The sequence below is a fragment of the Heterodontus francisci genome, chromosome 21, assembly GCF_036365525.1.
Source record: "Heterodontus francisci isolate sHetFra1 chromosome 21, sHetFra1.hap1, whole genome shotgun sequence".
NCBI classification, from domain to species: domain Eukaryota; kingdom Metazoa; phylum Chordata; class Chondrichthyes; order Heterodontiformes; family Heterodontidae; genus Heterodontus; species Heterodontus francisci.
This window is the reverse complement of record NC_090391.1, coordinates 57,309,101-57,323,205: the sequence shown is the minus strand read 5'-3', so window position 1 is coordinate 57,323,205 and position 14,105 is coordinate 57,309,101.

Below are 14,105 nucleotides of genomic sequence, written 5' to 3'. Positions count from 1 at the left end.
AGAAGGCAAGGGAAGTGTCAGAGATGGCCATGAGAAGCCCAAGGACGGATTATATTGAGAGAAAAAGTTGATCAAATTTTCCAGTTCAAGGCAAAATAAGTAAAAAGCAGCAGCACAGTCAGCAAACTATCAGGAAAAAATGTGAAGGAAGGGAACAAAGAATGGTCCCCGTATTCTAAGCAAATGAAGCACTGCTTATCCCATACAGTCTTCCAGAGATATTGTTTGAGTGTGTAATATCCCATTTTTTACACCCGAGGTCCATATACAGGGAGCAGGGACAGGAATGGATGTTGCGGGTTCCGGGATTTAGATGTTTCACTAAGAACAGAGAAGATGGTAAAAGAGGGAGGGATGTGGCATTGTTAATCAAGGAAAGTATTACAGCGGCAGAAAGGACGTTTGAGGACTCGTCTACTGAGGTAGTCTGGTCCGAGGTTAGAAACAGGAGAGGAGAGGTCACCCTGTTGGGAGTTTTCTATAGACCTCCAAATAGTTCCAGAGATGTAGAGGAAAGGAGAGCAAAGAAGATTCTTGACAGGAGCGAGAGTAACAGGGTAGTGGTTAGGGGGCACTTTAACTTTCCAAATAGTGACTGGAAATACTATAGTTCGAGTACTTTAGATGGGTCTGTTTTTGTCCAGTGTGTGCAGGAGGGTTTTCTGACACAGTATGTAGACAGGCCAACCAGGGACGATGCCACATTGGATTTGGAACTGGATAATGAACCCGGCCAGGTGTTAGATTTAGAAGTTGGTGAGCACTTTGGTGATAGTGATCACAATTCGGTTAGGTTTACCTAAGCGATGGGCAGGGACAGGCATATACCGCAGGGCAAGAATTATTGCTGGGGGAAAGGAAATTATGATGAGATTAGGCAAGATTTAGGATGCGTAGGATGGGGACGGAAACTGCAGGGGATGGGCACAATCGAAATGTGGAGCTTATTCAAGGAGCAGCTACTGCGTGTCCTTGATAAGTATGTACCTGTCAGGCAGGGAGGAAGTTGTCGAGCGAGGGAGCCGTGGTTTACTAAAGAAGTTGAAGAGCTTGTCAAGAGGAAGACGAAGGCTTATGTTAGGATGAGACGTGAAGGCTCAGTTAGGGCGCTTGAGAGTTACAAGCTAGCCAGGAAGGATCTAAAGGGAGAGAAAAGAAGAGCAAGGAGAGGACACGAGAAGTCATTGGCGGATAGGATCAAAGAAAACCCTAAGGCTTTCTATAGGTATATCAGGAATAAAAGAATGACGAGAGATAGGTTAGGGCCAATCAAGGATAGTAGTGGGAAGTTGTGTGTGGAATCGGAGGAGATAGGGGAAGTGTTAAGAGAATATTTTTCGTCAGTATTTACAGTGGGGAAAGAAAATGTTGTCGTGGAGAATACTGAGATACAGACTACTAGGCTAGATGGGATTGAGGTTCACAAGGAGGAGGTGTTAGCAATTTTGGAAAGTGTGAAAATAGATAAGTCCCCTGGGCCAGATGGGATTTATCCTAGTATTCTCTGGGAAGCCAGGGAGCAGATTGCAGAGCCTTTGTCCTTGATTTTTATGTCGTCATTGTCGACAGGAATAGTGCCGGAAGACTGGAGGATAGCAAATGTTGTCCCCTTGTTCAAGAAAGGGAGTAGAGACAGCACTGGTAATTATAGACCTGTGAGCCTTACTTCGGTTGTGGGTAAAATGTTGGGAAAGGTTAGAAGAGATAGGATTTATAATCATCTTGAAAAGAATAAGTTCATTAGCGATAGTCAGCACGGTTTTGTGAAGGGTAGGTCGTGCCTCACAAACCTTATTGAGTTTTTTGACAAGGTGACCAAACAGGTGGATGAGGGTAAAGCCGTGGATGTGGTCTATTTGGATTTCAGTAAGGCGTTTGATAAAGTTCCCCACGGTAGGCTATTGCAGAAAATACAGAAGTATGGGATTGAAGGTGAATTAGTGCTTTGGATCAGAAATTGGCTAGCTGAAAGAAGACAGAGGGTGGTGGTTGATGGTAAATGTTCATCCTGGAGTCTAGTTTCTAGTGGTGTTCCGCAAGGATCTGTTTTGGGGCCACTGCTGTTTGTCATTTTTATAAATGACCTGGATGAGGGTGTGGAAGGGTGGGTTAGTAAATTTGCGGATGACACGAAGGTCGGTGGAGTTGTGGATAGTGCCGAAGGATGTTGTAGGTTACAGAGGGACATAGATAGGCTGCAGAGCTGGGCTGAGAGATGGCAAATGGAGTTTAATGCGGAAAAGTGTGAGGTGATTCACTTTGGAAGGAGTAACAGGATTGCAGAATACTGGGCTAATGGGAATATTCTTGGTAGTGTAGATGAGCAGAGAGATCTTGGTGTCCAGGTACATAAATCCCTGAAGGTTGCCACCCAGGTTAATAGAGCTGTTAAGAAGGCATATGGTGTGTTAGCTTTTATTTGTAGGGGGGTCGACTTTAGGAGCCACGAGGTCATGCTGCAGCTGTACAGAACTTTGGTGCGGCCGCACCTGGAGTATTGCGTGCAGTTCTGGTCACCGCATTATAGGAAGGATGTGGAAGATTTGTAATAGGTGCAGAGGAGATTTACGAGGATGTTGCCTGGTATGAAGGGAAGGTCTTACGACGAAAGGCTGAGGGACTTGAGGTTGTTTTCGTTAGAGAGAAGGAGGAGGAGAGGTGACTTAATAGAGTCATGTAAGATAATCAGAGGGTTGGACAGGGTGGATAGTGAGAGCCTTTTTCCTCGGATGGTGATGGCAAACACGAGGGGACATAGCTTTAAGTTGAGGGGTGATAGATATAGGACAGATGTCAGAGGTAGTTTATTTACTCAGAGAGTAGTAGGGGCGTGGAACACCCTGCCTGCAACAGTTGTAGACTCGCCAACTTTAAGGGCATTTAAGTGGTCATTGGATAGACATATGGATGAAAATGGAATAGTGTAGGTCAGATGGTTTCACAGGTCGGCGCAACATCGAGGGCTGAAGGGCCTGTACTGCGCTGTAATGTTCTATGTTCCATATACCTATAATTTACAACAGATTCCTGCGCAGGGGTCAGGATCACAAAACGGGGTTGGCTTTAATTCCCAGGCCAGAATCACTGCCAAAGAGTGGAATTCCAGTGGAAATGGTGAGAGAATGACACAAAACCAATCAGGAAATTAGGTGGGAATCAGACTCATTTTGCTGGAACCTGTTCTCCTCCCGAAGTCGTGTTTTGTAGTGCAAGCTTGGAGAATCAAGGCAGAATCATTTCCCACAGGACCTGACACCAGGATTGCAGGTTCTGATTCTCCTGGGAGCTGGATAGGCCAAATGATACCTTCACACCGAGAGGCCAACTGAGGCCCTGGAGTGGCATATTAATGGGGCTACAGCTTCACAGGACTGGAACTAATATCCTCATCGGGAGATTGGACAGTGCTGCTGGGGAGGGTTTGAACAATCCTGTCAGTGGGATGGGAACCGGAGGTATGGCTCAAATTGGAAGGATGTAGAGCTTAAAACAGGAGGTATAAAAGTAGACAGCAGCATTAGAAGGTAGGCGAAATAAAGGCAAGCCTCAACTAGGTTTAGAATGCAGAATAATATTAAGAAGACAAGGTTAAGAGCACTCTACCTGAATGCACACAACATTCGAAACAAGGTAGGTTATTTAAAGGCACAGATAGAGGTAAATGGGCATGATCTCATTGTCATTACGGAAACGTGACAGTAGGGTGACAAAGACCGGGAACTGAAGATTCAAAGAGATTCAACATTTAGAAAGGAAAGGAAGGCAGGAAAAGAAGGTGGTTTAGCGCTTACAATAAGGGATGGGATTAAAGCAAAAGTACGGGATGATCTCAGATTGTAAGAAAAACATTTGTTGTTTGGGTGGAGCTACGAAACAGCAAGGGGCAGCAAACATTGGCAGGAGTTGCTTATAGGCAAACAAGCAGTAGTGACAGTTGGGGCAAGGTATTAATCAGGAGATTAGAAACATGTAGCATGTGTAATAGAGTGATTATGGGTGTTTTCAATCTGCAGATGGACAGGGTAAATCTAATGAACACTAATGCTGTGGAGGACGAGACGTTGGAGTGTTAGGAATGGTTTTCTAGAGCAATATGTTGAGGAACAGACTAGAGAACAGGTTATTATAGATCAGTATTAGGTAACGAGAAAGGGCTAATTAATCATCTTGTTGGTAAAGATGCTTCCGGGATGGGTGACCATATGTGATAGAATTTTACGTTATGTTTGAAAGTGAGGTAGTTCAACCGGAAGCCAGGGTGTTAATTTTGAACAAAGGAAATTATGAAGGTATGAGGGGCAAATTGGCTGCGGTGGATTGGGAAAATGCATTAAAAGTTCTGACAGTACAGATGCAATGGATAGTCTTCAAAGAAATATTGCATCGTTTACAGCAACTGTACATTCCTTCAAGGTACAAAAAAACCCAATAGTAAAGGCAGTCAACCGTGGCTAACAAAAGAAGTTAAGGGTTGTATAAGCTAAAAATAAAATGCCAATAAAGTTACCAGAAATAGTAGTAACCAGTTGAATGGGAAGATTTGAAAATACATTAAAGCAAGACCAAAAACTGATAAAGAAACAGGGAACAGAAGATGAATGTAATAATCAAAAAACAAACAAAATAATGCACTGCAAAAGCTTCTATATGTCCATAAAAAGGACACGTTTGGCTCAGTTAAATGTGGGTCCATTACAGGCAGTGTCAGCAAAATTTATAACTAGAACAAAGAAATTGCAGAGAAGCTAAATTATTTCTTTGTGCATTTCTTCACGAAGGAAGATACAAGAATTCTCCCAAACTTAGAATCCAAGGGACTCGGGAGAAAGAGGAGATGACGGAAATTAGTGTGAGGATGAAGACTGTATTGGAGAAATGAATGGGGCTGAAGGTTCCTGCAGGTTTGAAGGTAGCAAATGTCACACCACTATTTTTGAAGGGAGGGAGAGAGAAAACCGGGAACTACAGACCTGTTAGCCTTACATCAGCAGTAGGGAAAATATAAAAATCTATTGTACAGGATGTGATAACTGGACACTTGAATAATGATGATCTGATTGGGCATAGTCAACATGGCTTCATGAATGGGAATTCATGTTTGACGAACCTTTTGGAGCTTTTTGAGCATTTTTACCAATAGAATTGAGAACGGGGAGTTGGTGGACCTACTATACCTTGATTTTCCGAAGGTTTTTGAAAACGTCACCCACAGCAGATTGATAGCAAAATTAAAGCACGTGGGATAGGAGGCAATATACTGGCATGGATTACGGATGGTTAACAGGCTGAAGACAGAGAGTAGGAGTAAACGCATCATGGCATTGGCAGGTTCCCATTGGCAGGCTGAAAATAGTGAGGTACCACAGGTATCAGTACAAGGGCCCCAGCTGTTCACAATAAATATTAATGTTTTGAATGTGGTGGCCATATGTAATATTTTCAAGTTGTCGGATGACACAAAACCAGGTGTGAATGTGTGTTGTGCGGAATATGCAAATTGGCTTCAAGGGGATTTGATCAGACCTACTGAGTGGGCAAGAAAGTGGCAGATAGAATATAATGTGGAAAATTGTGAGGTTATCCACTTTGGCAGGCGCAGCAGATATGCAGAGTATATCTGAAATGGCAAGAGATTAGAAAGTGTAGACGTACAAAGGGACCTCCATATCTTTGTCAATAAGTCACTGAAAGCTAACATGCAGGTGCAGCACGCAATTAAGAAGGCTAATGGTATGTTAGCCTTTGTCACAAGAGGATTTGAGTGCAGGAATAGTGATGTCTTGCTTCAATTGGCTGGACTGCACCAAGATTATTGTGTGCAGTTTGGTGCCATTACCCTCGGAAGGATCTTATTGCCATAGAGGGAGTACAACGAAGGTTCACCAGACTTGCTCCCAGGATGGCGGGACAGTCCTATGAAGAGTAATTGCAGAAAGTGGGCGAGTATTCTCTCGAGTTTCGAAGAATGAGAGGTGATCTCATTCAAACCTAAAAAATATATAAAGGGACAGACAGGGTAATTGCAAGTAATGGGTGGGGAGTTTAGAACCAGGAGACCCAATTTCAAAATAAGAATGAAATCATTTAGGAGAGAGATGAGGAGAAATTCCTTTACTCAGAGGGTTGTGAATCTTTGGAATTTCCTGCCTTCGAGGGCTGTGGAAGCTTAGTCATTGAGTATGTTCAAATCAGAAATTGTGAGATTTCAAAATACGACATAAGGAGATATCGGGATCGTGTGCAAAAAAGGCATTGAAGTGGATGATCAGCCATGATCGTACTGAATGGTGGAGAAGGCTCGAAGGGCTGAATGGCCTACTGCTGCTGTTCTGTTCCTAGTACCGGTAGTGGCCACCGCTCCCGGTGCTGCTGCCATTACCGCTGTGCAGCCGGCCTTTGATTGTGCAACCCACGGCCCTATAAAGCCTTTAATGGGATGGGGATCCTGTCTCGTTAAACTTTACACGAAAAGACAGGAGGGTCGGTCCTCGGGGCGGCGGCGGGGGAGGGGGAGGGGTGAGGGGTGATATTTCAGGCCGACTCTGGGAATCTTGCCTCCTGCACAGGACCCAGCCCATCACGTCTGTCAGGAATGATCCCATCCACTGAGTTTAAGGACAGCTCGCATTTACTCGGCTTTGGAGCAGCCAGGACAAACTAACATAGACAAACATGTAAATGGATTTCTGGAACACATCTGCTAACTCAGAAGATAGGAAGCCGCATGTCTTTTGGGACAGTCAGGGCAACATAAGCCAGGGAATGAGGAGTCTGAGCCTGAAGAAGGGGAAGAGAGGTCTCTGAGGGGAAGAAACAACTGTCCAATAATAGTGAATAAATTCCAATAAAATACATCTCACAACATTTAAGGTCGGAAGTGGTAAATATTTGAAAAAGTAACTAAGCGTGGGAAAAGTCTATGGTTCGGATTCATTGTGTCTGCACATACTAAAAAGATAGGAAAGAAGCACAAGAGGCATTATTATCGGTTCATTAATAATCATCAGGTAAGGAAACAGTCTCAGACGACTGACGGACAGTTCATGTGGTTGTTGTATTTTACACGTAAGGCAGAACATGTCCAAATAACTATATATCAGTTAGAGTCAGCGGCACAGAAGTTACTTGAATCCCTTTTCTGAGATGCAACGGATAAACAACTGAAAACACAGAATATAATTCAGAATATTCAGCACATATTCCAAAATGAAGCTCAAACTTGACCAACCTTATTGGATTTTTGAATAATGTCAGAAAGCTTAGATACATGTAATACAGTTGAAGTAATGGCCATTAATTTTCCAAAGGTATTCAGGAAGGGACCATGTATCAGACTAATCTCAGAGCAAGTGAATTTAGGGATCAAACAGCAGAATGGACAACAATCTGACTACAAAAACAGAAAACAGGGAATAAGGGTTAAAGGTATTTTGTCAGATTGGCAGACGTTGGGAAGTGGTTTTCCACAAAGGTCAGCGCTGTGAATACTGTCCTTCACCATTTAAATAAACCATCTGGAATTGGAAAGCAGAAGTACAATTTCACAATTTTCAGCCTAGTCCAAATTCAGAGTACAGTTAATACCGAGTAAGAATGCAACTAAATACCTGAAAACATTATTAATACGAGTTGATAAAGTTGCACAAAGGGCATTTAAATGTCAAATTATTTTGAGAAGTGCTAAGTGTGAGCTGCTTAATTTTGTTCTGAAAAACAAGCATCTCAAATAATGCTTGGACGACAAGAGTCTGAATGGGGTCAAAGGGGAAAAGGGGTTCAGGGGATAGATTCTCAAATCATTTAAAGTAGCAACACGTGTTAACAGGCCCGTAAAATACAAAACAATCACAACAATTCAATTCCAGAGTATTGGAATAGAAAAACAAAAACAAAGAGCTGATCTTATACTGAAATAGAACTATGGTTTTACAAATCTTGGCGTAGTGTGTGTAGTTCTAGTCTCCATGTTACAAAAAGGATACTGATGCACTCGAGATGGTTCAAATATTTTTCACAGGATGACACCAGAGCTGAGAGAAGTTTATTTCACCATTCATATTTTACTAAGTTATTATTTACATCATTTGGTCTGATCTCTGTATTATGAAAACCGGATACATATGTTCATTAGCTATAGGTATCTCCTCATAGGGACACAACTCACTGAGCCAAGGGCAGACATTGGTACAGGTTACATCTGGTGAGATTCTGAACGTGAGACATGAACTGATCCGTCAAAGATGAATCTGTTACAGCAGTGGACGATTCAACAAACACAGCCCAATATTTATCCTGTGCCATTAATAGGTAATTGGTTACAGCACACGTAACCCACAGCTTCGCAGGACGATGTTGGGTGAAGGGATTAATCAGCAATAAAATAAATAGTGTTTATAGTAACTGTACTCAGCTTAAGAATAAGTCATTATTACAGTATTAGAATATTGTATCAGTGCTGTCCTGCGGTTTAATTGTCGGCAAATAGTTAGCATCTGTTTCAGTCGGAACATTTCAAAAGGAAACAGAGAAATATCAATACATTTAAATTTATACATGGATTAGAAGATCTCAGTAAACATCTTCCACTTGGCAATGAATTCTTAAGACCCTAAGGTATCTCAATAGAGAGATCTATCATCTGAAGCAAAGATTTCAAAATAGAAACTGATTGGACAATTGCAGTCATTACAGTAAAACATGCTCACTGGGATCAGGTGTTCTACTCCAGTTCATGACCAACACTGCGCACAATTCCACAATGACAGATACTCCCAATAGTACATGACCACTGGAGTCAGATGTTTCGCTCCAGTTAGTGACCCACACTCAGTACAATTCTACAGTGACAGATAGTCCCAACAATACCTTCTTTTAAAGATTTGGCTGCAGTGGCATCTAAGTTAACATTATGCAATTTTCCACTGAATGCAATGACTTGATAATTCAGAGAGCCTATCAGTTACAATCAGAGGTTTATTATCAGTTCAGGCAATACAATAAAACCGCAGTGATAATGCAGGATATTTGACATAAGAAAATGATATTAGTGATCGGTTGTCTGTATATCGCTGCCCACTAGATCACCAAGTAGCATTCTTTATCAGAGAAGAAATAGAGAACAACTCACACACTGTTTTACACAACTTCAATGGTTATGTTCACTTCCCAGGAACACCAATGCTGGCAAGGATCAGGTAATATATTTTCCTGATACTGATCAGTGTTCCAAGCATTTTCTGCATGAAGTGAGCTGGCCCTTTGTACTGCAGGCAATCTATCTATATTAAACTCTGAGGTGATGCATTCCCAGAGCCTATAATTTATACCCTGTGGTAGCTCCAAGGGGAAATTGAAATTGCAACATTTTAAAAATTTGAACAAATAGATTACGACATCGAGTTCAGTCCCTATTGTATTTAAATACATATGTTTCTGAAGTTGAACTGGAAAACTGCCAAGACTGGACTATTCTAATCACATCAATTATCTCATGGAAATTAGAAGCCATATTCTCCTAGCAATGAGTTTGTACTTTCAAACATCACCCACCACATCTTCCGGCACTGTGGCGCAGTGGTTAGCACCACGGCCTCATAGCTCCAGCGACCCGGTTTCAATTCTGGGTACTGCCTGTGTGGAGTTTGCAAGTTCTCCCTGTGTCTGCGTGGGTTTCCTTCGGGTGCTCCGTTTTCCTCCCACAGCCAAAAGACTTGCAGGTTGATTGGTAAATTGGACATTATAAATTGTCACTAGTATAGGTTGGTGGTAGGGAAATATAGGGACAGATGAGGATGTGATAGGAATATGGGATTAGTGAAGGATTCGTATAAATGTGTGGTCAATGGTCGGCACAGACTCGGTGGGCCGAAGGGTCTGTTTCAGTGCTGTACATCTAAATCTAAATTTTTTCTCTAGTCTCATGCTGTTTCAGTGATGTCCTTCACTCGCCTGTGACCATTCAGCAATTTAACTCCAAATGTGTGATGTTTCCTTCAGGGCTGCTCTACTTCACTTTGGACTCTGGATGTCCCCTTTACCTTTGATCATTCTGTAATTAAATACCAAGATTTGAATATCTCTCTCAAGGCTGCTCTTCTTCATTGTGGGATATGGCTGCTTCTTTAACTTTGGGCCTTCAATTAAGTGATTAAAACGAGTTATTTGTGACGATGCATTGCAGAATTAAACTGATGCAGCAACTAATTCTTCATTACCAATACTACCCTACATCCTTTTCCTTTTTCCTATCCTTCTGAAATAGTGAATACCCTTGAAATTTCAGTTCCCGGCTTTGGTCAGCTGAGGCCACGTTTACGTAAAAGATCGTCCTTGGTAACTAATGTTCCGTCAATACATCGATTCTAACCTAATGCGAATGCAGCATGCAGTCGATAGAGTGCCTTAAATTTGGCCTTTATAACTTGTTTCCCCATATTTTGACCTGATTTGATAGTGGCCTTCGTTTCTGCTGCCTTCCACTTTCGGTTACTTCCTTTGTTACTACCATTACCAGCTTTGTTTTTCTCCTGTCTGAAATCTGGGAAGGAAAGTTTCAGTTGCAAGTACGTACCTTTTGTTTCCGCAGCTTCTTTTACATCAGCGATAGTGCGAGCGAGGGGGCAGCTGGGAAGTTATGTTTCAGTTTCAAGTACCTACCTTTTGTTTCGGCGGACACGGGGACTGCTGTGTAAGTAAACTTATATATTCGGGCAGTGGCTAAACCCGAAACACTACAGGTGTCGTGTCTCCCACCCATCCTTCTCCTCTAACCAAAAAAAAGGACTCGTGTGGAGGGTTTGGTAAGGTAAGTTTTTCATTTTTCTTTAATCTCTGTTGACAATTTAGTGCCGAGGGGATGGAAGCTAGGGCAGTTGCTTGCTCCTCTTGCAGGATGTGGGAGATAAGGGTCACCAGTTGTGTCCCTGCTGACTTCACCTGTGAGAAGTGCACCCAACTCCAGCTTTTCGCAGACCGCGTTAGGGAACTGGAGCTGGAGCTGGATGAACTTCGGATCATTCAGGATGCTGAGGGGGTAATAGAGAGCAGTTATAGGGAAGTAGTGACACCGAAGTTACAGGATAAAGGTAACTGGGTGACCGTCAGGGGAGGGAAAGGGAATAGGCGCAGTGCTGGGATCCCCTGTGGCCTTTCCCCTCAATAATAAGCATACCGTTTTGGATACAGTTGGGGGGAACGACCTGCCAGGGGAAAGCCACAGTGGCCAGGTCTCTGGCACTGAGCCTGGTTCAGTGGCTCAGAAGGGAAGGGGGAGATTAGGAGAGCGATAGTGATAGGAGATTCAATGGTTCGAGGAACAGACAGGAGATTCTGTGGTCGCGAATGAGACTCCCGGATGGTATGTTGCCTCCCGGGTGCCAGGGTCAGGGATGTCTCGGATCGAGTCCACAGGATTCATAAGGGGGAGGGGGAGCAGCAAGAGGTCGTGGCACACACCGGTACCAATGACATCGCTAGGAAAAGGGATGAGGAGCCTGAAAAGCGAATATAGGGAGTTAGGTTGGAAGCTAAAAGGCAGAACGAGCAGAGTAGTAATCTCAGGATTGATGCCAGTGCCAAGTGCTCGTGAGGATAGAATCAGGGAGCGAGTATAGTTGAACACGTGGCTACAGAGCTGGTGTAGGAGGGAGGGCTTCAGATATATGGATCATTGGGATAGCCTCTGGGGAAGGTGGGACCTGTACAAGAGGGACGGGCTGCATCTGAACTGGAGGGGCATCAATATTCTGGGCGAGAGGTTTGCCAGCGCTCTTCGGGAGGGTTTAAACTAGTTTGGCAGGGGGATGGGAACCGGAGCTACGGATCAGTGCATGGGGTAGCTGTTGAACAGGCAGATACCGAGTGCAGAGAGTCTGTGTGGATGGTTGGACAATTGATCCGACAAAGTTGCAGCCAGTATGATGGGTTGAAGTGTGTCTATTCTAACGCAAAAGTGTCAGGAATAAGGGTGAAGAACTTAGAGCATGGATCAGTACTTGGAACGACGATGTTGTGGCCATTACGGAGTCGTGGATATCACAGCGGCAGGAATAGATGTTGGATGTTCCAGGGTTTAGATGTTTCAAAAGGAATAGGGAGGGAGGGAAAAGAGGTGGGGGAGTGGCATTGCTAATCAGGGATAGTATCACAGCGGCAGAAAGGGCGGTCGTCGAGGACGGTTTGTCTACTGAGTCATTATGGGTGGAAGTCAGCAACAGGAGAGGAGCAGTCACTTTGTTGGGAGTTTTCTATAGACACCCGAATGGCAACAGAGACACGGAGGAACAGAATAGGAGGCAGATTTTGGAAAGCTGCAGAAGTAACAGGGTTGTTGTTATGAGTGACTTCAACTTCCCTAATATTGAATGGAACCTCCTTCGTGCAAATAGTTTGGATGGAGCAGTTTTTGTCAGGTGTGTCCAGGAAGGTTTCCTGACTCAATATTGCGATAGGCCGACTGGAGTGGAGGCTATGTTGGACATGGTGCATGGCAACGAACCAGACAAATCTCTCGGTGGGAGAACATTTCGGTGATAGTGATCACAACTCCCTGAGCTTTACTATAGTCATGGAAAGGGACAGGAGCAGACGGGATGGGAAAATATTTAATTGTGGGAGGGGGAATTACAATGCTATTAGGCAGGAACTGGGGAGCATAAATTGGAAACAGATGTTCTCAGGGAAATGCACGACAGAAAAGTGGAGGTTGTTTTGGGAGCACTTGCTGCGACTGCTGGATAGATTTGTCCCGATGAGGCAAGGGAGGGATGGTCGGGTGAAGGAACCTTGGATGACAAGAGATGTGGAACAGTTTGTCAAGAGGAAGAAGGAAGCTTACTTAAGGTTGAGGAAGCATGGATCAGACAGGGCTTTCGAGGGTTACAAGGTAGCCAGGAAGGAACTGAAGAATGGACTTTGGAGAGCGAGAAGGGGACATGAAAAAGTCTTGGCGGGTAGGATTAAGGAAAATCGAAAGGCATTATACACTTCTGTGAGGAACAAGAGGATGGCCCGAGTGAGGGTAGGGCCGATCAGGGATAGAGGAGGGAACTTGTGCCTGGAGTCGGAGGAGGTAGGGTAGGTCCTAAATGAATACTTTGCTTCAATATTCACTAGTGAGAGGGACCTGGTCGTTCGTGAGGACAGCGTTGAACAGGCTGAAATGATCGAACAGGTTGAGGTTAAGAGGGAGGATGTGCTGGAAATTTTGAATGATATGAGGACAGATAAGTCCCCTCGGCCAGACGGGATATACCCAAGGATATTATGGGAAGCGAGGGAAGAGATTGCCACGCATTTGGCGATGATCTTTGATTACGCACTGTCCACTGGAGTAGTACCAGATGATTGGAGGGTGGAAAATGTTATTCCCTTGTTCAAGAAAGGGAATAGGGATAACCCTGGGAATTATAGACCAGTCAGTCTTACGTCGGTAGTGGGCAAATTATTGGAGAGGATTCTGAGAGACAGGATTTATGATTATTTGAAAAAGCAGAGTTTGATTAGAGACAGTCAGCATGGCTTTGTGAGGGGCAGGCCATGCCTCACAAGCCTTATTGAATTCTTTGAAGATGTGACAAAACACATTGATGAAGGAAGAGCAGTGGATGTGGTGTATATGGATTTTAGCAAGGTGTTTGATAAGGTTCCCCATGGTAGGCACATTCAGAAAGTATGGAGGCATGGGACACAGGGAAGTTTGGCTGTCTGGATACGGATTTGGCTGGCCAATAGAAGACAGAGGGTGGTAGTAGATGGAAAGTATTCAGCCTGGAGCTCGGTGAGCAGTGGTGTTCCACAGGGATCTGTTCTGGGACCTCTGCTCTTTGTGATTTTTATAAATGACTTGGATGAGGAAGAGGAAGGCTGGGTTAGTAAGTTTGCTGATGACACGAAGATTGCTGGAGTTGTGGATAGTGTGGAAGGCTCTTGTAGGTTGCAACGGGACATTGACAGGATGCAGAGCTGGGCTGAGAAGTGGCAGATGGAGTTCAACCTGGAAAAGTGTGATTTGATTCATTTTTGAAGGTCGAATTTGAATACAGAATACAGGCTTAAAGACAGGATTCTTGATAGTGTGGAGGAACAGAGGGATCTTGGGGTCCATG